Here is a 22,994-nt window from a genome sequence, read left to right as displayed (position 1 = left end):
TTGCGCAGGAAGCGTCTGCGCCCGGCCCATATAAACGCGGCGCGGTCAACGAAAGGCCAGCCTATGGGCAGCGACATTAATCGAGAGCACCCTGATTAAGCCAAGCCGAGACTTCGCAGTGGTGCGCAAGAGAGTGTATGGCTTATAGCTGTAAGCAGTGGGCGCAACGGGCAGGAAGAAGTGTGTGGTGCAATATTTCGGGCTCTCGCACTACATAGTGGGAGCAGGGTTGCCGGCCATTCGCGCGACGCCAGATCACCGCGCACAAAGGGGGTAGACGCTGTATCGCAAGATGGCGCGCGACCGCAGCATTTGCACTTAAGTGCGAGTAGCGCGCCAGCGCCGCTGGACAGCTGGCTGCCTGTGCCCCGTCTCGACAATTGAGTGCAGTACGTGCTTTCTGACGATTCGTCCCCGACACGTACGTGAAGTTGCGCTGCAAGACAGGACGCACGCGAAAAAGAATCACGATCACAAGCTCACGTATTCTTCGTGTTTGTCCTGTCAAGCCGCGGAACTTCGCATCCCTGATCAAGAACTAACTAGCCCACGCACGCTACCGTTCGTTCGCGACACTCACAAAACAGAACTCCAAAGGTAGGCGCACCCGTTAGCGAGTGTATGCCGATTCACGCTCATTCCAGACCCGTACGTGTGGATGGGAGTGAGTGGCGGTCGTGTTCACCTAATGCGGGTGAGTGTGATCGAGTGCTGGCGAGTGCGAGACGCGTGCGCGCACGTAGATGCGACCGAATGCTCGCAGTGTCGGAAGGGTCGCTGCAATGCGTGTTCCGAGGTTGTAGGTGCCGTGCACTTGCGTCACAGGCGCGTCACACGCTTACTGCACACGCCTCGTGCTGACGACTAGAGAGACATCGGTGCGGAGGCGCGCGTAGGAACCAAGCCTGGCCTCAGCTAAGGCGTTCATTTTGTGCACCAGTAGGTGCAGCAATGCACCGAACTTGTCAGCTTCGTAGTACGCACAGTCGACAGAGCTGGCTGCTGCTGCTGCTGCTGTCGTAGCGGCACCCGCGAAGGCGATTACTGGGCAACGCAATGACAAGTCGATATGGTGGGCAGCGGCTGCAAGCGCGATATCGCAGTTGCGCCCCGTCCGATGCAGTTACAGGAGTCAGTCTGAAGGGCACCGGAGCGAAACAGGAAACACATGCTACGCTGCGACTGCTAATTGTCAGAGAGTCAAGGACATGGATATGGTATGAATTGAAAACTCGCAAATGATTTAGCAAATGATTTAGCGCGTAAAAACTTCTACTAATACTGTTCAGGTGCGTTTGCCGGAATGTCGGCAGGGCACCCAGCCATCATCATCATCATCATCATCATCATCATCATCATCATCATCATCAGCCTGGTTATGCCCACCGCAGGGCAAAGGCCTCTCCCATACTTCTCCAACTACCCCGGTCATGTACTAATTGTGGCCATGTTGTTCCTGCAAACTTCTTAATCTCATCCGCCCACCTAACTTTCTGCCGCCCTCTGCTACGCTTTCCTTCCCTTGGAATCCATTCCGTAACTCTTAATGACCATACCCAGCCATATGTATATTTTACGATAAAAACCAAACGCCCCTAGAGGTCTACAGCAGCTGACGAAAACACCAAGGCAAAGTGAAGACACCAAATTCGAGGATTGCGCGAGGCGTGACGTAAAAGATGTGGCGGCGATATATGCAGCAAATGTAAAGAAAATATATTAAAAATACTAACGCTAAGCTAAATATTGCGAATGGTACAATAAAGTCCGGTCGTTCTCACTTCACCAACGAGAGGTGAAACCCAATTTTCGTTGACTATGCTCGCTTCTTCTTTATATGCTCCTTGCTGAGTAAGATACGTGCCACCTACTCACCCAAGTTCGGGCCGCAATACCACAAAGCAGTCTCTCGGTTGAAACAAAGAAGTAAAAGTACATAGGTGTGCTTTAACGCTTGCCCCAGCCTTCAACCGTGCTCTCCCCCGACGCCCCACAGGCGCGCAACGCTTTCCCGACCCAGTGACAAATTATTCAAATGATTTAACGGCCTGGCGTTCCCCGCTTACCTTCGACCGTCCCCACACGACTTGCTCGCTCTGTAATGTTATTCCCAGGCATTTCGGCTCGTGAGCTTCCCTGACAGAATAGGGAGAAGGAGGCGGAGGGAACGACGCGGGTAGAAGTTGGCTCCCCTCTCAGGAATCATCTACAGCAGCAACAACAATAAAACAAGCAACAGTACTTCCACCGTCACGTCCTTCTTCTCTACCATTCAACTACAATGACCGTTCTATATAGGCTGCTTCTGCGAAGCTTCTTATTGCTGCTGGACATCAATTCAATTTTACTTCCTCCCCTGCCCGACTAGGCGCCTTTAATAATAAAGAGTTTTTCGGCTCCCTTCTCCTTAATGACATGCCTTCTTGCTGTCTCTCTTTTTGGTTGTGAACGAGCAGCGAAAGCAACGGCACATACCGCACTCTTCCAAAGCGAACAACCAAGAACACGTTAACGAGTGCTACAGACAAGCTCCCTTTCTCCCCTTTTTGCCGTTTGGAGTCGTAAGAGCAACACCACTTCCCACCCCATGCCACTTCGCCTTCTCTATGGCTTCCCCGTATACCTTAGCTCCTGTGCTTCTCCTTCATCTCTCTTTTTTTATCTGCTTTGGGTTGCTTTCGATCGCGTGTCGGTACCATCTGACGAGAAGACGCGTGCACCGTGATCCCGCCTAGGAAAGCTCCTCTTCCCTCCCTCTTTACCCCTTGGCGTCGTCGTCGTCTGGCAGATGCGTGCGCCCATACGTGGATCGATGGCGGCGAGACGGCGCTGCCGACGCCAGACAACTCCGCGGCTGAAGTTAGGCCTATTCTGAAGAGAGGGGCGGAAAGAAGGAGAGAACAAGGACGCGCTCATCCCTCTCTTTCTAGCCTCTACTGCTGCTGCTGCCGCTGTTTGCCTGTCCGACTACTGTTTGCCTGTCCGCCTACTGTCGGTCACACCGTGCAGAACTGTGTAGCGTATTCAGACGTTTACATAGGTCAGGACTAGCTTACCGGGCGGCTCTCTCTTGCACTCTTATCAAGGTAGCTTTTTCAAAGCTGCCCGCTTTCATATACTGCTCGAGTAACATTAAAACAAAAGTTACAGCGCTGTAGCTCCCGTTGGATCTAAGTATTTCTAAAAAAGTACAAGAACAATCCGAGATTTGCCATTGCCTGGGCATTGTAGAGCACAGCGTTTCTCAAATCGCAATACCGCGGAACCAATAGAGTTTCACGGCAAGGTTTTAAAGCCGACTAGCCCGCTTGACGCACCCACCAGCCGCTTCTTTACACAGTCTCGGTGCTAGACGAGAAATGCGAGATTTACCCACTGGACTGAGTTATGCCACGTAGTGAGAAGAGACGAACTGTGTGTGGGCATGAAAGCAATGACAATTGGCCTTTGCGTCTGACACTGAAAATACAGCTTATTCCGTCAGTGGCGGCTCTTTATTCCAAGTTCTACGGAGAGCTTTCCCTGGCTACAGCATTCGACAATCTTCCGTCATGGTGCTACACTATGCTATAACCACCAATAAAGCCGCAAAACATCAGCAACGTAATAAACTTCCCATAGCACCGTCCCTCGTGGACACTGTGCAGTGAGCACAGACGCGGCTACTTACTCCCAGAGACCGAGTCGCTTTCGTCAGTCTATCGTGCACCCTGATCTTCAAGTTACTTGATGCTAAACAACGCAGACGCCTCACTATTTGATGTACAGGCCGTGCATGACGCAATCAAAACCACCAAAACACCGAAGAGCATTCGTTTGGTCGAAATGTAAACTGCCTCTATCAGCGTTTTACCGCACCCAATCCGAGCTTTTCAAGTCGCCATCAAATCCGAGAAGAGATACGACATCTTCGAGGTCATCCTCATCTATCGTCAATGTACACTGGGTACGGGGACATTCACTTGATACCCTTCCTTCAGACCGCAGGCCTGTCTTTTTAGCCCAGAAATTCCTTCTTCACCGGGACACGCACGCCTTAAACCCTCCGTTATTTAGGGCGGCCCGCAGCGTCGCCCTAAGGGGCGGCGCTTCTCAGGATGCTTTTAATGAAGTTCTTCGTATCCGTATCTACCTTTTCCCCCTAATATTTCTCGAGTGGAGAACCTCTCTTCGAAGAGTACGGGCTGGGGCTGCCTTTACACCTTACGTCACCTGGGCCTGGGGCCCACCACCTGTAGGCCCAATGAACTGGCCAAAGTGGGCTGCAGCGTCTACGACAGAGGACATTCACAACCTGTGGTGGCTCTGCCCTGGAACGAGAGCTACTCGACTCGTGAAACAAGACTTGCCACGCTATAAACTTTTCAGACAGGCAGTTATAGGCATTGGTGGCGCATCGACGATAAGTTCGCTAGGCCACTACTGCAATTATTACGTGAATAATGTGTCCCTGGATTTTATTTCAGTATACCTATATACGCCGCAGGGCAAGCTTCGCACGAAAAAGAATTAGGCTCGGACTGCATTAAAAAGAAGTACCGAATTCTGTGCGCGAAAGAAAATGGAGGCTAACAGATAACAAACTGATCGCAAAACAGCGGCCCCATATTGATATGCAACACAGCTCGACAAAGTGCAAGAAAAAAAAAATGTTACTGCTGCCTTTCCCTTTCGGGTTAAAGATAAGGTCTACTACCACCGGAATGTCCGCAACGCGACGGTGCTGTGCTGGATGCGATTCCTGGCCTCGCACTAGTAAGGGCGGAATGCAAGACACCGGTCTCGTATCACGCTTTGTTCGCACTTTAAAACAACGCAGGCGAAGCAAATATTTTCCTCGGTTTTCCATTATCTATATGCTATTTCTGTAAAATGTAAAGAACGAACGAAGGAGAACCCCCCCTCGTGTTCACTGCAGAGTGCAACGATAACATTGTATAACCATAAGGAGTTACGAAAAAAAAAAAAGGCTTAAGAAAGAGAGACAGAGAAGCAAACTGAATGGCTCGATTTTCCTGGAGCGCAAGCGTTCTTTGCTTTCTTGCTGTCGTCACTCGCTAGAAGGCGCTCATCTCGGGTCACAGCATCCGCTAAACGCTTTTTCTTTTTCCCCATACTTTTGTTCCCTTCTCGTAGGAACTTATATACTATCAGAATTGTCCCGAAGGTTTCGGGCTAGTTCCAAGTACAGAAGAGAGAGAGAAAGAGAGAGAGGGAGAGAGAGACTTCGAAATGCTTCGCGTATCGACTTTAGCCGCAGGTGTTGTCGTGCGGCGCCGTAAGCCGTTTCCAGGCCGCTGGCTGAGAGACCAGACGGACGCGCGAAGTTTTAGTAGCCGGCCAGCTTTCGCACGATTCGCTCGTCGGAATCGGGCGCACCGGTACCGACAGGATTTTATTTCGTGGTTCCAGAGAAACTTAACACAGAGCTCGATCTAAAAGAGCATCGTGTTTCCAAATGCCGCGGGCAAGACTCAACGACGAAGAGTTAAAAAAGAAAAGAAAGGAATGATACGGTTTTGATATGATGGCAGTCGTGCTTTTCGAGTAATATTTTTTTCTTTCCCGCGTCAAGATAGGCCCCTGGGGAATACATAAGGCTGTGACGATCATGCGAGAGCATAAAGATACCTATATGAACAGGAGCACCAGATAAAGGTTAGCACCATGAGGAAGCAGCACTGGTTCGGACAGCGTTGTCAATATTTGCTTCTGTTTGTGTGTTTCTAGGGTCTTAAAGTGATCATCCGCCATTTTGATCGTCGAACATTTCTTGATTCTAAGCACATCGTTTCACGAACGTCGTCTGCAACAAACGGCCGGTATCTTTTTTGGGTGCTAACGAAGCGAGCATATATTTAGAACGCGCTGTAAATTATCGATTACAAAGCTTAAAGCAACTAGAATCAATAGACTCGTTTTTAAGTCATAAGCGGTTACTGTCTCTATAATTGATCGCAGGCGAGCTTGCGTAAAAATCGCAATTGTTTACTTATATTATTAAAAATTTATTTATATAGAGATTTCCAACGAGAGCTCAATGGACGCCACGAAAGTTACCTCTGGACTGTTGTAAACACGCGCGAGCACCACTTGAGGACACTGCAGAAGCTACAGCACGTGCCTTTGTGCTCACACGCGACATTCCAGTGGAAAGGTGCTCTCTCCCTCGATGGAAAGGTTTATAAAAAAAATCTGCGAACGTTTTCATGCAAAGTTTGTACATCGCCTGCAGAGAGCCTGCGAACTTATGGCCTCACACTTTCTGCAAACTAAAGTCTATTGAAACCGTGCAAAGAAATAACTGTTATCTTTCCGAAAGTCTGCGGACTACGCTAGGACTACGAAGGAATGAGACTCGTTAACGCTCGTATATGGAGTGTATGCAGATTTTACATATTAGGGACCAAGTCTCTAAATAGGTGAAATATTCAACAGGAAGTGTACAGAGTCTATATAGACTGTCGAAATTTAGCGGAAAAAATATCTATATGGAGAAGGAAATGAGGTGAGAAATAGGCGACTGGCGCGAAAACGTCCGCATATTGAGAGCCACTATGCAACGTCTCGAGTGGGTACCTGCGTCAGCGCTTTATGAATGTGCAGGGCATTTGCATTACCTTGTGCGCTTCAAATAAAGCTTCTGCACGTAGGTAGTATGAAGCTCACAAGTATTAATTCTGAAGTAACCGGTTTTATGTCCCTGATGAAGTCAGGGCACTCATAAAGATCCCATACTTTGAGGAAGCCGATGACATGGGAACGAGTGCTTTAAGAGACAATTTTTTTTTTCGCGAAGGAATAGCCTACGTAACATTCGCGAGAATTAGGCACCGCGAACAATGTGTGCTTAATTCACACACAGACAGTCCCTTTCAGGTCAGACAATCAACTATTTCTCAGAGCGAAAGGTTAAGAAAACGCACATATCGATCTGCGTGTGCGAAAAGAAGCTACGAAGGAAGTGCTGAAGTTCCTAAATTGGACTGTGCGGCGCACTTCATACATTTATAACGCAATATGTCGTCGGATAAAATCTATTCGCAAATTCGCGAAGCCGTTTGAAGCCAAAAGCATGAAGTTTAGGCACATCCATGTACTGCGCATCGTGCCCATGCTGGCTGAACGACTATACTTGCCGCTCCCATAGACGCCAGCGCCAGAGCTCCCGCTAGAGTGATTTCTGCAGAAAACTCTGCTCTTCCACCCAGCGTCCGAGACTTCGCCATTAAGTTGGACTTGCACAACGGCTCACAAGTGCAGCGCAGAGTGCGTATCCTTCCTATCCCCCCCCCCCCCCCCCCTCCTCGCGTCTCCTCGATCGTTGCGTTTTCCGCTCTACAAAGGCGGGCATGCAGGGCGCATACATTCTCCTTTGTTCACGAACACCGCCACGCTCGGTAATCTGGCCGCTTATTTCGCCGCCCGGGTTCCTTCAAATCAGGCGTAAGACCATCGCGCGGCCGGTCTTGTACGCTGGAGGAAAGCGCGAGAGCAAGCAGAGTGTGTCTCTCTCGTGTTCCGGCAAGGGAGCTCGCCAAAGCGGGAGGATGCGTCGATGGGGCCAGAGGTGCTGACACCACGGCGGGAACGCCGGCGGAAAACGGCGTTTTAATCCTGCACCCCTGGCCTGAACTTGGGCTGTAGGGGAGCGCCACGCTGGAGTGCGCTGACCCCCCCCCCCCCCCCCCCGCCCCCTGCTGCAGCCGACAGCAGATGCGCCTCCGTGCGCAGACGGCGCATCAGACGCCCTTCCACGTTTTCCTGCCGCCACTATCGCTCTTCTGCATTTTGCATTGTTTCCATCGCTCAGTCGTTGATGCACGCATGCCCTAACGGGCATTTTCGCTCCTCTGGTGCGAACAAAGTGTGATGCCGGGGCTTTATATAATATGCACCCCCGTGGCACCAGCTGCTAGACCATCGACAAAAAAGAAGAAGTCTGGCTGGAATGTTACGCATTTGCGTCGCTTTTAAAGCAGGCAGAGAGAAAGAGAAGAAATGAAGAAAGGAAAAGGGAAGACACACAGCGGGAGCTACTCTCCATTCATAAACGTCGTTTCGTATCCCACAAACGATGGAAGACGCTGTGTGTTCAACTTAGTACCTAACGCTAAGTGAGGTACAGACTGAAAATGTGAAGCATGCACAAGAGGCAGAAGAAGAAGAAGAAGAAGAAGAAGAAGAAGAAGAAGAAAAGAAAAAAAAAAAACTCGCACCTAAATTATAATACGCAGGGATACGAAGGTTTTGAAGGCCGCATACTTAACCGAAAGTAATTAGTTTGCTCTATAGGCTACGCCTAAACTAATTAGTTCGAGCTTTGCAACCATGCGTCGGCGCAATGCGCTAGAAGTAGGTGTAGGCGTGAGAATGCCCCGAGACTTCCTTATCAGCTGCCTTTCTTTGGCTGGGGTACGTGCGAGGTAATTCGCTTTGTGGCGGTCTCATTGTTAGGGCGCCTACCCGTGCGAGTCAGTGGTGAAGAAACGGACGATTCATTGTCTGCTGCCCCGCTTGTGCCATTAGTTTAAGTGAAAACTCAAGGAAAGTTTCAAAAAAAGAAAAGTATTGATGTTCTAAGCCTAACCACAGTACCCCGTGCATTAGTACGTAGCCAATGGACAACCAGGCACACGGTCAACAAACTTAAATTTAGGAAGGGTATACATTTTGCGTCACCGTCGCTGTCTCCGCTGAGGCCATTACCGTTTGGGAGGCGATTTATCAGCGTTAAAAGGACGACCGTCGGGTTCGCTGAGCTCGGTGTCCTCGCCTTGGTGGCCTCGAAAAAAATATTTCTAATACCATTAGAGGCTTTGTCTATTGGCCTCAAGGCACTGGACGGCGGTATCTCAACGAAGCAGCCATTGACAAGGTTGTGCTGCTGCAATGTTTGTGCTGTTGGTACTGGAGAGACAGATATATGGAAGTCATTGCAACTTTTGCGGGCCTTAAAGAAAATTGAGTCTTTTTCTTTATAATCGTGCGGGGGGGGGGGGGGGGGGGATGTTGCGCTTCATTTTCATCCACGGTTACGCCAGCGCCTTTTATGGTGAAATCCAACGATCATAACGCAGCGACTTTCTTACTAAAGGACACGTTTTTGCCGCAAGTTAAAACACACACAAAAGGAAGACACATAAACACGACATACACATACACGCATGCACAGGCTGTTCACAAATCTACGTTATCCAGCGGTTAAACAATCTTGTTCAAGCACCAACTAGGCCAACAAGCAGTTCTGTTGCGACTTTCGTACTACTGACAATTTGCTACATGCGAGGTCACCGATGTACGCCTTACCCAGTGCTCTGTAGGATTACTCGGGCGCTTTACATACGCGGTTAGTGGCTGGAGTGAGACGTGACATTGGACTTTACGATTACTCGTGAGTGCAGATGTCTTTGTTCCAAGATTTCATACATCGCTCGAAAAGTGTTTGTACAGCTGCTAGGCAACCGGAAGTAAAGCCTGCCACGTGCGTTTCAGAAGTTGGCTTAACAGACCGGGTTGTTAAGAATCGGTAGGCGTGTTTTTAATGCGTGAGCATTAAGAGCGCAGTAATGCGTCGGCTGTCGCTCGGTGACGCAACGAATGGCGCTGAAGCACACAACTATTGAAAACGCAAATTTTTCCTTAAAGAAATGATGATCCGCACGGGAAGCCGTAGAACGTGCCTCTCTACATTCGTGCTAAATGTCAGCTTGAATTTTCGGGCGTGTCTCCAGACAACGCCGCTTGTGAAGAGCTCGCCGCTCTCACGTCGCACGCTCGAGCGACAATTGGAAAGATCCGCCTTACTCGTGTTCCTCCTTGCCCACGGAAAGATCTGTATACCTTCTCCGAGCTAATAAATCCAGCTTTTGAGTGAGTGAGTGAGTGAGTGAGTGAGTGAGTGAGTGAGTGAGTGAGTGAGTGAGTGAGTGAGTGAGTGAGTGAGTGAGTGAGTGAGTGAGTGAGTGAGTGAATAAACTTTATTGTAGGTCAGGCGAGGACGCGAACTCGTCGCGCACCCGGCTAGTCCCACGTGGGACCGGCAGGTCTAGCCCACCGGGCCGGTCGCGGGCACGCCGGACGGCCAGCTTTTAGGCCAGCGAGGACTTGTTTTCTGAAGAGCACTGGGGACTCGAAGTTTTCATTAAACCAGCTCGTCAAGTGATTAGCCTATTTCATGTGTCCTGATTGCCACATATCACGTTCATTTAGTCCCCACTTTTCTATCTTCCTGTTGCTTCCCTTTCCCTCAGCGCGGAGAGGCTATATCCTACAGGAACGCACCTAAGGCCGACCCCTCCACTCTTTCTCATCAATACCTTCTCTTTCAGAGCAGAGGTTGCAACGGTTAAAAAAAAAGAAATATATATATATATATATATATATATATATATATATATATATATATATATATATAGTGCGCAAACATTGGTGAATAAAGGTCGAGCGTACAACTGTCAATCGCCTTTCCCGGTTCATCTCCTTCGCAAGAGCACGTCAGTGTTCAGGTCCAACGAGACAGATAGACCTACTTATTCAGTGCCCAATGCTCACAACATATACACACAGGCGCAAAAGTGAAGTGTCACGGCAGTGGAAGGAAGGTTCGACGTATACACGAGAAAGTGTCCGTATTGACGCAAGTATACAAGCACTGCGCAAGCACGCAGCTATATGGTCACTGACAAATGAGCAAGAAGCAAGTGGAAACGTCCGCGCTTGACTTCCGAGCAACTCGGAGAAAGAAGCCGCCGCACTTTCTCCGAGATCGGGCAGTGAATGGACAGTCGCCTGTTTTTTCGTAGTACTTTTCTTCTCACATTCTTGCAGCCGTCACTATAGTAACTCGTGGTCTGGACCCGCTTTATCCAGCAGTCTACAAAGTCAACTCTGGACGTTCCCACCCTTTCACTTCTCATGTCCGTCCGGAATGCTTTTCTTTTGGTCTGTGCTTCGCTTGCGCATTTGTTTATCTTGGCCGAGAAGAGTGTCCTCTTTGCCACTCCATGGCGCCACCTTCCTCCGCAGTGTTTTTCCCGCTTCTCTCTATAGATGGGCCGCGTTCGTTCATCCGTCTCTCGGACACGTTTCTCTACTCACGCTGTGTGCTCTCCCGCAAATATCTTCATTCCGTGCGCGATAGAAACAAGATCGTTCCGATCTCAGAATGTCCTCCCCAATTTGGTTGCGTCATTCTTGCAGCCATTCGAGGGACGAAAGGTGAAGAAAAAGGGCTTGCCAGTTTTTCACGCTACTGGCTGCGATCTTGGAGGTCGCTGGTTAAAAGAACGTCGGTTCGCCCGTAGTCCTTTTTCGACCGGAAGGCGTAGATCGGGCTCCGCAATTAAGACATCTCAAGATTGATAGCGGCGGTGTCTGTGAAAAGGAACCATCGATCGCTTTGCAACTGCTTGCTCAAGAAGAGTGACGTCTGAAAGGCAGAAGGAGAAAGAAATGTGCCTCGGTTCTCCCGGCCCTTTGCACACCGTGAGCTGCCATGTCCGAAGGAAAGATACTTCTGGGAACTATACAGACGGTTTCACGAACGCAGTGGCAATGCAGCGAGCTTGTGCCCTCCCCCTTCCCCGCCCCCCCAAAAAAAGACGTTCCAGTCATAAGTCCTGTTAGTCCGCTAGGCTCAAAAGAAAACCCTTTTCAAATTGATTCAACGTATACGGGTGACGTGTTCTTAATTTACAAATGAAAGTAATGTGCCACATGTTTCCTAAGGTGCCACAAAGTGACTTAAGGTAGATTGATGTTGGTACAAATTAGGGCAAAGTTGATTAAGGTGGAGATTTAATTTAAGGTGATAACTTAGACATGTCCTAATCTTTCGCGTTCCAATCATGTAAGGATACTTTTAGTGAATGTCAATTTTTTAGGTATATGTACGCTGTATGCCATGCCATGCCATGCTGTATGATTATGTCATGGTGTACCTATAGGGGTGATGTTGCTACATTACCCAGCCACTAAAGTTGTTCGCACCAGGTCTTACGTTCTTGACTAAATTATTCCTGATAATTTTGACAGTGGCAGTCTGCAAACAAATGTTATGAGACATAACATTCACAGCACATTCCTTTTATCTTAAATTTTCTCAGCCTGTTAAAAATAACAAGTGCAAAACAATATCAGTGCTCAAACCGAAAACTTCGCCATCGCAGTCGGCGCTTTTCCCTTTGGGCGAAACTGCCTTTTTTAAGCATGAAATGCCTTTAGGTCCTGTTGTCGGCGACCTTCAAGCGACCTTGAGCCAAAAGCCAGAGCCGTTATCCGGGGACTGAAACTAGAACATCCAGGCAAGCAGTAAAGGCTTTAAAGGAACACTAAAGGCAAATATTAAGTCAAGCTAAACTGATAGATTAGTGGTTGAGAACGTCTAAGGCCTCAATATTGTCGCGAACAGAATCCTAATAATCGAGAAATTTAGTTAAATGCAGCACATGATTAGAGATTCTCCCGGGACATTCAAGCACTTGCCCGATGACGAAAGCACTCCTCAGATAAATTCTGTCACTGGTACTAAACCACTCGTTGCACAAATCATCCTTGTATTGCATTATAAGACGAAATAAAATGCTGCTTGTCCAGTTACCTTTCCCTTTAAAAAAAAAGAACTCATTGAAATAACCCTGAAAACGACGCGAGCAGTCGAAAGCTTTCGTTTTCGCTCGACTCCGCGCCCCCCAACACTTTCGCGTTTCAGTAGCTACCGCGTAGTGCCGCGCTGGTTTTGCTGGCTCGCGAAACTCGCCCAAACTGCAAGTAGCAGAGAATTCAACCTTCGTGTGATGTCACAGGATGCCCGAACGGTCTGCGCCACTTGACCAAAAAGGGGCTGCAGCGGCGAATCCGCCGCTCTGTCTTGGCTAGGTACCGCCGTCTGTCGGGCGCCGTTTTACTCACCGAAGGCTGCAAAGGTAAGTGTTGGCGTATGGAATGTCACCACTCCCCCGGTTGGGTGGCAGGAGATTTGAAGCCTAACAGCGAGTCGGCCTAGTTGGAACAGATTCATCTCAAAACTTTTTGTGCGCAAACAAACAGGGACAAAGAATAGGGGCAACACAAGGACGAGCGCTCGTCCTTGTGTTGCCCCTATTCTTTGTCCCTGTTTGTTTGCGCACAAAAAGTTTTAAGGAGATTTGAGTTTTGATAAAGGTATTCGGGCCCTACAGATGCAATTTTCTCGTAAACTAAGCATTTACTTGGCACGAAACAAGCGTTGCGAGGTTTCTGGAATGGTATTTAAACAGTCCACATCGACTTAGTAATTGCCTTCAGTGTCCCTTTAAAAATGCGGTCTCTGGCCCCCAACCCTTTGTACAGGACCACATTACATACGCTAGTTACTGCCCAAGCAAATTACAAAAAAAAATATTGTATCCGAGTTCTTCGTAATGTTTGTTCACAATACCACTCAAGCTGTAACTTCCGGCACGCTGAACATTTATTTGTGGTTTCCAATAGCGACGTTCAAAATGCAGATGCAGAGCACCACACACTTCATTGCACTTGCGGCGTTTTGACAGGGTTGCCTTTGTGAACGCCAGCGGTCCGTGAGTTCCGCGGCGACGGTTTTGCGTCACGTCGAGAGATGGCGCCCACTGCGTGGAACCTCCTTGAGACAATTTTCTTCTAGCTTGACAGTGCGCTCTGTATCCCTGGCGTCTTTGGCTGCTTGTCGTGCCGACGTCAGCCAGCTTTCTTCTAGCTGGGCAAAGTCGGTGTGGGCCAGTGCACAGCACGGCGTGTTGCGGTGTGGTGTGGTGGCGTGTGCCGTTGCGAACATGCACTACACCCATTTCAGCAAAATTATGGCTCGTATCATCTCCAACCAGTATGCTTTGCCGGTTGCCATTTCATGCTTACATCTACTCTCGGTTACGAGAGAGCCAGAATTTTTTCTTCTGTAAGCGTTCCGTCATCCAGTTGGCTTAAAGCGGCACGCAATGTCCGTCTTCCACTGTCAAAAGAGAGACAGTATAATCGACTATGTCGTACCGTTTCGTCGCAGTCACAAATGCTGCACGAGACACTGTCTGTCAAGCCGATATGGAAACAGTATGGGTTAGTAAAGGCGAGACGCCCAATCACAAGTGACACAGTAAAGTTGCGTCGCATCGAGATAGACCAGGTGGTATTCGAAGCAGCAATAGAGGGTCAAGAAAGTGCAGTCGTGAGTTAGCCCATCCCGGTGAATTCCAATGTTCTAAACTACTTCGAAGAGCAAGTAGGCGAAGTTTAAAGGCTGCACCATGCCTTGACAATGGCGCAGAGACAAGTTTGATTTGCTCACAGGCGGAACGTGCTGCTTCGTCTTTTGTTGCCAATGATGTCACAACGACTCGGCAGCCACTGAAACTTGATTGTATGTCCATGTTCAACAGCGTGGTGATAAGATTTTCTTATCTTGGATACCAGTTGCTCATGAGGACCGTGAAGTATCCATTATCCATCGACTCAAAACTAAACACGAGTACAGTTGTTTAGCTTAAACTAAATACATATAATAAATAAGAAACGAGGATACCAGCGACGGTTCGCCAATCTAATAGCCGTACGTGCCTTCGTATGCACCATGCTTTGCTTTCAGCAAAATTTTTTGTTGGAGTGGGTCTCTGGACAGGTGCGCGCTGCCACCGCCGTGCATTCTCTTTCCATTTATGCGTGTTATTATTGCGAGCAACCGAAAACATTATGACAATTGCATTCGAAATTATCGCAGCGCCCACTTGTTTCAAAGGGTGAGGGGTGAACTGAGCCACAAAAAGGAAGCCAGAAGATGAGATAGATAGATAGATAGATAGATAGATAGATAGATAGATAGACAGACAGACAGACAGACAGACAGACAGACAGACAGACAGACATACATACATACATACATACATACATACAGACAGACAGACAAACAGACAGATAGACAGATAGATAGACAGATAGATAGATAGATAGATAGATAGATAGATAGATAGATAGATAGATAGATAGATAGATAGATAGATAGATAGATAGATAGATAGATAGATAGATAGATAGATAGATAGATAGATAGATAGATAGATCAGTCAAACTCCCTTGTGGGGTATCGTGCACTCACGATATCGCACATCAAGACGCTTCAGACCGTTCAAGCGCAACACCGAAATCAAAGCATCAGCTTACATGTGAAATTTCGTTCGCTTCTTTGCACTGCACATCTTCATTTTCTACCCATAACGCTACCTAAGTGCATAGGTTTCGCAAACGCACTGACAGGAGACAGCTTTAGTCATGGCGTTGAGTGTGTACAAACGCCCAGCAGGCCGCACAATAAATCTTTTCGCAAGGCAGAGAGAGAAACGGCGGCAGGCCGAGTATTACTGCGTTATTCGTGCAGCTAATACAGAAAATACGACACTGCTCGAACGGCTACTGCTTCGTGAAAACAGCTTTTCTTGGCCCTGCTTTTGTTTTGGCTTCCCCAGTAAGGCCAGATGTGCGCTCACCCCAGATACCTCTGGTATTATGCAGCAAAAGCGTGCAGACGTGTGCTATGTTCGCATCATTGCCCGTGTCTGGATTGAGCCTATTGTTTCCTCTTTGTCATTCATAGATACGGTTTGCCGAGACAGACCTGACATTTAATTAAGTCGCGATACCCGAAGACGGCTATCGTCCGGATTCGAAGTCTTACGTTGTTTTTCTTTCATTCAACCTTTCCTTGTCAGGGCCGTCTTCACAGGTCCTTGTATAGTGATCCTCAAATCGAGCGGTAACTCTGCAGACGGCTTGCGAATATCTAATTATCAGCGATTGAATTACCGTAACGACGTTAGTGGGAGGAGCTACGTTAGTGCGTATACGCTGCGTGTACGTGCGAGTTTGTGTGCCAGTATCCGTGAGCCAGAACGGGTGTATAGTACGCAGGAATTCTGGCGTATTTGGGGCTCTCGGTTCTAATTCATTGCTCTCGTGATTCACTCCAAACGACGTAGCTAGTTCGCCTGGTCTTCCACTCACTCCCCCCTCCCCTCTTTTTTTTTGTGCGTGTGGCTCACGTGCTCAGCAACGATCTAAGGATTTTGGTTCACGCATGTTGTGGTGCTGTCTCTCTGTAGCGCACCGTATGACATTGGGTGATCAATGAAAATGGGGTAAAGCAGCAGAGTAACTAGACGCGAAAGACCCCAAACCCATGTTCGCATGGTTATTGCGTTGCAGCATCCTTCCTGGTTTACAGCTAGTAGCAGAATAGTTTAGCCTCGTATCTTAAATCCAGAGTGTTCCGTTTCAATGCCCATAACTTCATTTGACGAACACATTTTAGTGAAAACTATCTTTGGAAAACAACGTAACTACATTTTCTACAGAAATTTTATTGGGAACTGTCTTTACAAAACGTAACACGAATTTCTAAAGAATTATTTAGAAAGCATTTTTGTAAAATTACGTAGACTTTCTTCTGAAATTTTATGAATAAGTGTTACTAGATTGTAAACAGGGTAGCGGTAACATTATAGGAAGCCGGTAAAAATTCGAAAGAAAGTTAATCGGCGTGTTTGCAAGGAATGGACGCTCCAGTTGCTTATTGTATTTTGCATATGCGCGAATCCGCACAGACTCGCAGGTCTAATGGAATGCATGATTACCTAACGTGCAAGTCGGACGGATAACACATTCTCCGGTCAAGACGATGGGACATCTCACTTGCGTACAACGGGATCGGGCGAAAGACGTACAGCGGGCGGCACTTGGTGGAAAGAAAGGTATTAGTCGTTAGTCATTGGTCTTGGGCTGCAGACCACGAGGTCGCGGGATCGAATCCCGGCCATGGCGGCCGCATTTAGATGGAGGCGAAACGCCAAAACACCCGTGTACTTAGGTTTAGGTGCACGTTAAAGAATCCAAGGTGGTCAAAATTTCCGCAGTCCTCCACTACGGCGTGCCTCATAATCAGAAAGTGGTTTTGGCACGTAAAACCCCATAATTTTTTTTAGTCGTTTGTCACGAGATTAGTAATGCTATAGTGATGCGCTGTGCCCGATCTTGTTTTCGCTGGCACCTTTGAGTTTGGACGGTCTTGGAAGTTGGGACGGAGTCGGACGGACTCGCGCCGCTCGACTGCTGCACAAACGTACCGAGATCATCATGTAGCAGCGCAAAGAACTGACACTGAGAAGGAACTACACTAGTGGTGCCTTTCATCAGCCGGTTTAAATTAAACGCGTGACAAACATGCACAAAGTGGAATGGATTACGTAATTAGTAATTAAGTAATGGATTACCAACTTGCCCGGAATGCTGCTCTCATTAACTTGCCCGGAATGCTGCTCTTATTATTATTATTATTTTTATTGTTGTTGTTGTTGTTGTGGTAAACAAATAACACTGCACAGAGAGAAAGAAAGAAAAAATGGGCTAGCAGTTGTCTCCTGAAAGGGACAGGACGCCCTACCCTTGAAGAAGAGAGAAGAGGGGGGGGGGGGGGGGAACGAGAAAAGAGTAGAGGAAGGCCTGCCATATCAGACACACGTAGAGTATGAGCATTAAGACGAGTGTCTATTCCCGTGGTTGAAAAGAATTCCAGTACAGCCTTGCGAGGCTCACGATAAGTTGAAGCCCTATCTTTCTTAAACAAGAATTTAGAAATCATCGAGCGCAGTTCGAGCAAGATTAATTTGCCGAGGCGTGCTCAGCATCACACAGCGACAACTGCGGAAAGCGGGGCACTCTATGAGCAAATGCTCAATTGTTTCGCTGCAGTGTCCGCAAGCCCAGCACGAAGGACTCGGCGCGCGTCCTGGTCGGTGAAAGCGACGTGTGACATTAACCGGCCCGATGCGTAACTAGAGCAGGAGCCCTATTGCGGCGAGCTAAAGCACAGCCAGGTATTGGTGTGGAGTACCGATCCGCAGGCTACCCGTTCACGGAAGGAAAACACCTATCTTTTTGGCGCGTTCCTGGTTGAACACATTTGTCGTGGCATGTGCCTTAAAGCAACAGTCACTGAAAGACAGGATTTGTGTCGTCCCTTGTCCGTGTCCGTTCTTCGTGCTGTTTACGTAATAAACGTAATCTAACTCGCCCAGTTCTCTACTCTCGTGCAGAAACGTACTGAGAGTTATAATTGTAGTACCAAAATATAGGCATACAAAAAAAAGATCGAAAAAGAAAGCACGGTTGGAAGGGAAGGAAAACAGATGCGTGCTTGCACGTCCCTCCGTGTGTGAATGCGTTTTATTGCAGTCATTTTTCCCACCAAATATGTCGCATACTATAGCCTAAGAAAAATTGGTGCCGAGAGAATCGTTCTCTCAAGAAGCGTTGAGTTGCGGGCAACTTACTGGAGAAAACTGGGACGCCTTGAATGACAACACGGACAGAACAATGCGGTGTACACACGCAACGAGCGCTTCCTGATTCTTATGATTCTGTTCTCGGTCGGCGCAGATTTTATACGACGTGCAACGCACGTAATGAAATAACAGGCTCACGAAAGTCCCAAAATTTCGGGAGAGTGCATAACTCATCACCGCTCATACACTGAATACAGCAGGATGGCAAGGTGGGCGAGTTGCTTAGGATTCATCGTACTTTTGGTAACAGCACAAAAAGCAACACGGACAAAAAGGAAGAAAAACAAACGTGTTCCCCCGTTGTCGTGTTTTTATTCCTTTTTGTCCGTGTTCCCTTTGCGCTGTCTCCAAAAGTTCGATTCACTGTATAGTACTGTATACTGTATATACTGCATACTGTATATACTGTATACTGTATATACTGTATACTGTATATACTGTATACTGTATATACTGTATATATATACTGTATACTGTATACTGTAGTACTGTATTCACTGTATAGTATTCGAGCTAAAGTTTACACAGTGTCGTGCTCGTGCAGGCTTTCTAGAAGGTTCCCAGACAAAACTATAACATGCTGTTTCATAGTGCGGGAGGCTTCGTATGCCAGTTTTACTAATCGGCCTTCGGACAAGTCACCGCAACAACGAAGGCACGTGACCCTCCCAAAGCCTGCTGTTCTTGTGCAGCGGTCTCTGGCAACCTTCTCGAGGAACAACTTTGTTCCAAATATTTTGTGCGTCTAGAAAGTATAAATCGCAGTGTAGGAGAAATTAAAAGCCGCCAGCTATAGCCCCACTTCGCCTGTTTAGTTCGTCCACAATCTTAGATGGACACTATAAGCGCAAATATCAAGTCGAGCTAGATCGAAAGATACTGGAAGTGGTAAGGGAATACATATATTTAGGACAGGTAGTGACCGCGGATCCGGATCATGAGGCTGAAATAATCAGAAGAATAAGAATGGACTGGGGTGCATTTGGCAGACATTCTCAGATCATGAACAGCAGGTTGCCATTATACCTCAAGAGAAAAGTGTATAACAGCTGTGTCTTACCAGTACTCACGTACGGGGCAGAAACCTGGAGGCTTACGAAAAGGGTTCTACTTAAATTGAGGACGACGCAACGAGTTACGCAAAGAAGAATGATGGGTGTAACGTTAAGGGATAAGAAGAGAGCACATTGGGTTAGGGAGCAAACGCGAGGTAATGACATCTTAGTTGAAATGGGCATGGGCAGGACATGTAATGAGTAGGGAAGATAACCGATGGTCATTAAGGGTTACGGACTTGATTCCAAGGGAAAAGAAGCGTAGCAGGGGGCGGCAGAAAGTTAAGTGGGCGAATGAAATTAAGAAGTTGGCAGGGACAACATGGCCACAATTAGTACAGGACCGGGGTAGTTGGAGAAGTATGGGAGAGACCTTTGCCCTGCAGTGGGCGTAACCAGGCTGATGATGATTATGATGATGAGATGGAAAGATTATGCTTCTGTTATAACTAATTCTGCATTCGTAATGAAAACAGAGCTTTCGTAAGCGAGAAAATGACAAAAATAGAAAATCAGAGTGGCGACATCTGTTGTCGACTATGGTACCTCATGTGTGACGTCAGCACCTCTGATTTACAGAGAGCGGCCGCGACCCGCCACTGCGAACGGCATCGCTTTTCTCTGTTTACAACGACCGAGGCGACAACGTGTGGCAAAGGACCGCCCTGCCGGCTCCGGCAGCGGAGGGTCACGTGACGGTAACTGGTAACCTGAACCCAAGCAGAGCCACAGAGTGACTCACGCAAGCTGCACACCTACACCCACCACGCAGTACGCTTCGTACATGGAGCTAAATAAAGAATCTACCAAAGCCATAACAACGACATAGAGGGCCGTCGCGTGGAGATGACGTCAAGTCCTCCGCTTTGGCCCGGGCGGTTCAAATTGAGATGCAGCAACGGGACATTCCACGGCGATTTCCTAGGCATGAAATTGATATACTGACATGCGGAAAAAGATTAGAGCAGCTCTGTCGATCTAGCTCGACTTAACAGTTTTCTTTAGTGTCCCTTCAAGATTCGCTGGCGGCAGTTTTCACGTAAATTGGCGACGGCCCATCCAACAGCAGGAAGCGTTGCAGCGTTAGAAGCTTCGACCGGAGTCCATCCAGCCGTAGAGCGCTGGCACTGGCGTTTTACACACAGGAAAGTGTGTTCAAAGGAAAGGTGAAACGACGCTTAGCCCTAATACCCGACGGACCCGGGTTGCATTTACGAGACCTGGGCGCAAGTTGCAGGCGTTAAAATGAGGACGCCACAGCGAGCGAGCAGTGGACCATAAGGAGCTGGTTTCACAAGCGCAGCGCACCCGCACTGAACTGACCTTTAGAATGTGCCTGCATTTAACGACCCAGTCTAGTTTAACTCTACATACTTTGTTCTTCTCAGTAAATTTCAAGTGAACTTCCTTCCACCGTGCCTGTGCAAGAGAGAACGTTCATCGTGTGCTTTATACTTGGCGGCTGAGGTATAGCAGTTATCTACTTCTGTTCCTTTCTCCTGTTCTAAGGTTTACACGGTGCCGGCAATTTTGTTGTCTACCGACGAGTGCAGTCATATTGAAGAAAAAAGAAAAATGCTCAAGGTCAGCACGTTGTCGACGTCGTCGAGTAAATGCATTTAAGCATGCCTATCTGTGTTCCTTCATATTTATTTATTTTCACCGAGTTTATAGAGCCACCGCGTACCGCTGGATTGACATTCACGATTCTCGTGTGATCTATTCTTCCGGTGCAACGCGGCACCATTCCGCATAGCAAGCTCTCGATGTTCGCAAACTGACCATGAAAACCGTGCGTACTACATACTTTAGGCTATAGCTTTGCTAAGCTTCTGCGTTATCAGTCCGCCGTGGCGCCACCCAAGAGATGCATTAAAAAAAAAAAGTGAGCCGTGCCTTTACGGCCTTGCATATTTCATTTACCGTCTTCCCTTTTGCCCTCGTTTCGGGGACCAAGGCAAAAGACGAGTGAGCGTGTTTCGCCATGCACTGCCCCTCGCCGCCAACTCCACGTTTCCAACGCGTAGAAAACCGCCTCCGCCAGGGGGCGCTCTCAATGACTCCTCTACAGCGCTGTTCTCTAGCTCTACTCGCCAAGCGCAAGCATCTGTCTGCATTAACCTTCGCCGCACGACAACGTCGGTCCACGCCCCGCCACTTTCTTGCACCGAAGTACCCGCTATGCTCTTCGCATAGTCTCCTCCTTTCTCTGCTTTTACTTCCTGTGCTTCTCCGCTAAGAGGCGTCGCGACGATCATTTGTCTTTGCTTCAGCCCCTCCGGCACTGTTCTTCTCTTTCCAATCCCGCCCTGCGGGGCGAAGGACAGAGCTAAACTTCCGAAAGATCCGGAAGCAAGAGGGTCAAAAAAGAAAATAATAATAAAAAGGAAGTTCGCTGAAGACGAACCTTGTCTCTGTTTTTGGGGCTACCGCACGCGACACGAAGGAAACTAAAGAACACGCGCTTATCACTTTCTCCGACCATGGCTTTGTCTCTCTGTGCTTTGCCGCCCATGGCCCTCGCTCTTTCTCGTTAAAGCGGGAAGAAGCGACGGTGGCCCACGCTGCGTGCAGCCTCCAACTCAATCCCGAAGTTGTAAACTGGGCGCTCTATATATTTAAGGGCGTGTCGACAAAGGAGTGTGTGTTAAAAAAAAAAAAAAATATGTCTAGAGTTTGGATGAAGCACAGGGCTTTGTGAATTGAAAACGAAGCTCAAGGGAAGTGTTCCCCGACGGAGGCGCTCTTCCGGTTTGTAATGCCTTGTCCATATATCCTGATCCTGTAAGTCTGTGCTCCTTAGTAGAACACTAGCTAGGCCTGTCTAGAAAAAAAGAAAAAAAGACCGTTCGCCTGCCTCTTTGAGCAATCTGATACAATGGACTTATTTGTACTCTTCTGGGATGACAACGAAGTCGCAGAGCGATATGACGGTAGACTTAGAGAACAAGGAAGCGTTAACCACTGGTTTTGCAAAAGAGACCGCTTGTAACGTTTATAATATTATTTTAGAAAGAGAGAGAGAGATCAGCTATATTTACGAATGGCTCTTTGTCCAAGCCGTTGGCGCTCCATTCTCGAGAGTTGTCCTGCACGCAATTCAACAACGTCTGCTCAGCTTTTGCCACAACTTGAGTGAACCTGCTCCATTGGGCACTAAGAGAACTCCCGCAAACGGGAGTGCTACCAACATTACTCGCGCATAAGACTGTCATCACCACTGCGCTGTATATTTTTTTTTTAGAGTGGAGGTCGTAAATCACTAGTTAGCCTTGTTTACGCAAGTGCATCACTTGCAACGCCTCAACCGGTGCGTATAGCGTTTCTCTCTCTCTCTCTCTTTTGTGGCAGCCAGTTCAGGCACGGTATGTTGGAGCCTGGTGCAAAATGTTTGTAGGATAATAATAATATTTGGGGTTTTACGTGCCAAAACCACTTTCTGATTATGAGGCACGCCGTAGTGGAGGACTCCGGAAATTTTGACCACCTGGGGTTCTTTAACGTGCACCTAAATCTAAGCACACGGGTGTTTTCGCATTTCGCCCCCATCGAAATGTGGCCGCCGTGGGTTTGTAGGATAGGCGAAGCTCGACGT

General features: G+C 48.0%; 1 protein-coding gene across 1 annotated transcript in view; it reads right to left on the bottom strand.

The window, feature by feature from the left end:
- The window catches only part of futsch, a 192,363-nt gene that overhangs the window by 53,990 nt on the left and 115,379 nt on the right, over nucleotides 1-22,994 (bottom strand). The window lies entirely within an intron of this gene.

The sequence above is a fragment of the Dermacentor andersoni genome, chromosome 3 (genome assembly GCF_023375885.2).
Source record: "Dermacentor andersoni chromosome 3, qqDerAnde1_hic_scaffold, whole genome shotgun sequence".
NCBI classification, from domain to species: domain Eukaryota; kingdom Metazoa; phylum Arthropoda; class Arachnida; order Ixodida; family Ixodidae; genus Dermacentor; species Dermacentor andersoni.
This window is presented reverse-complemented; position numbering and strand designations above follow the sequence as displayed.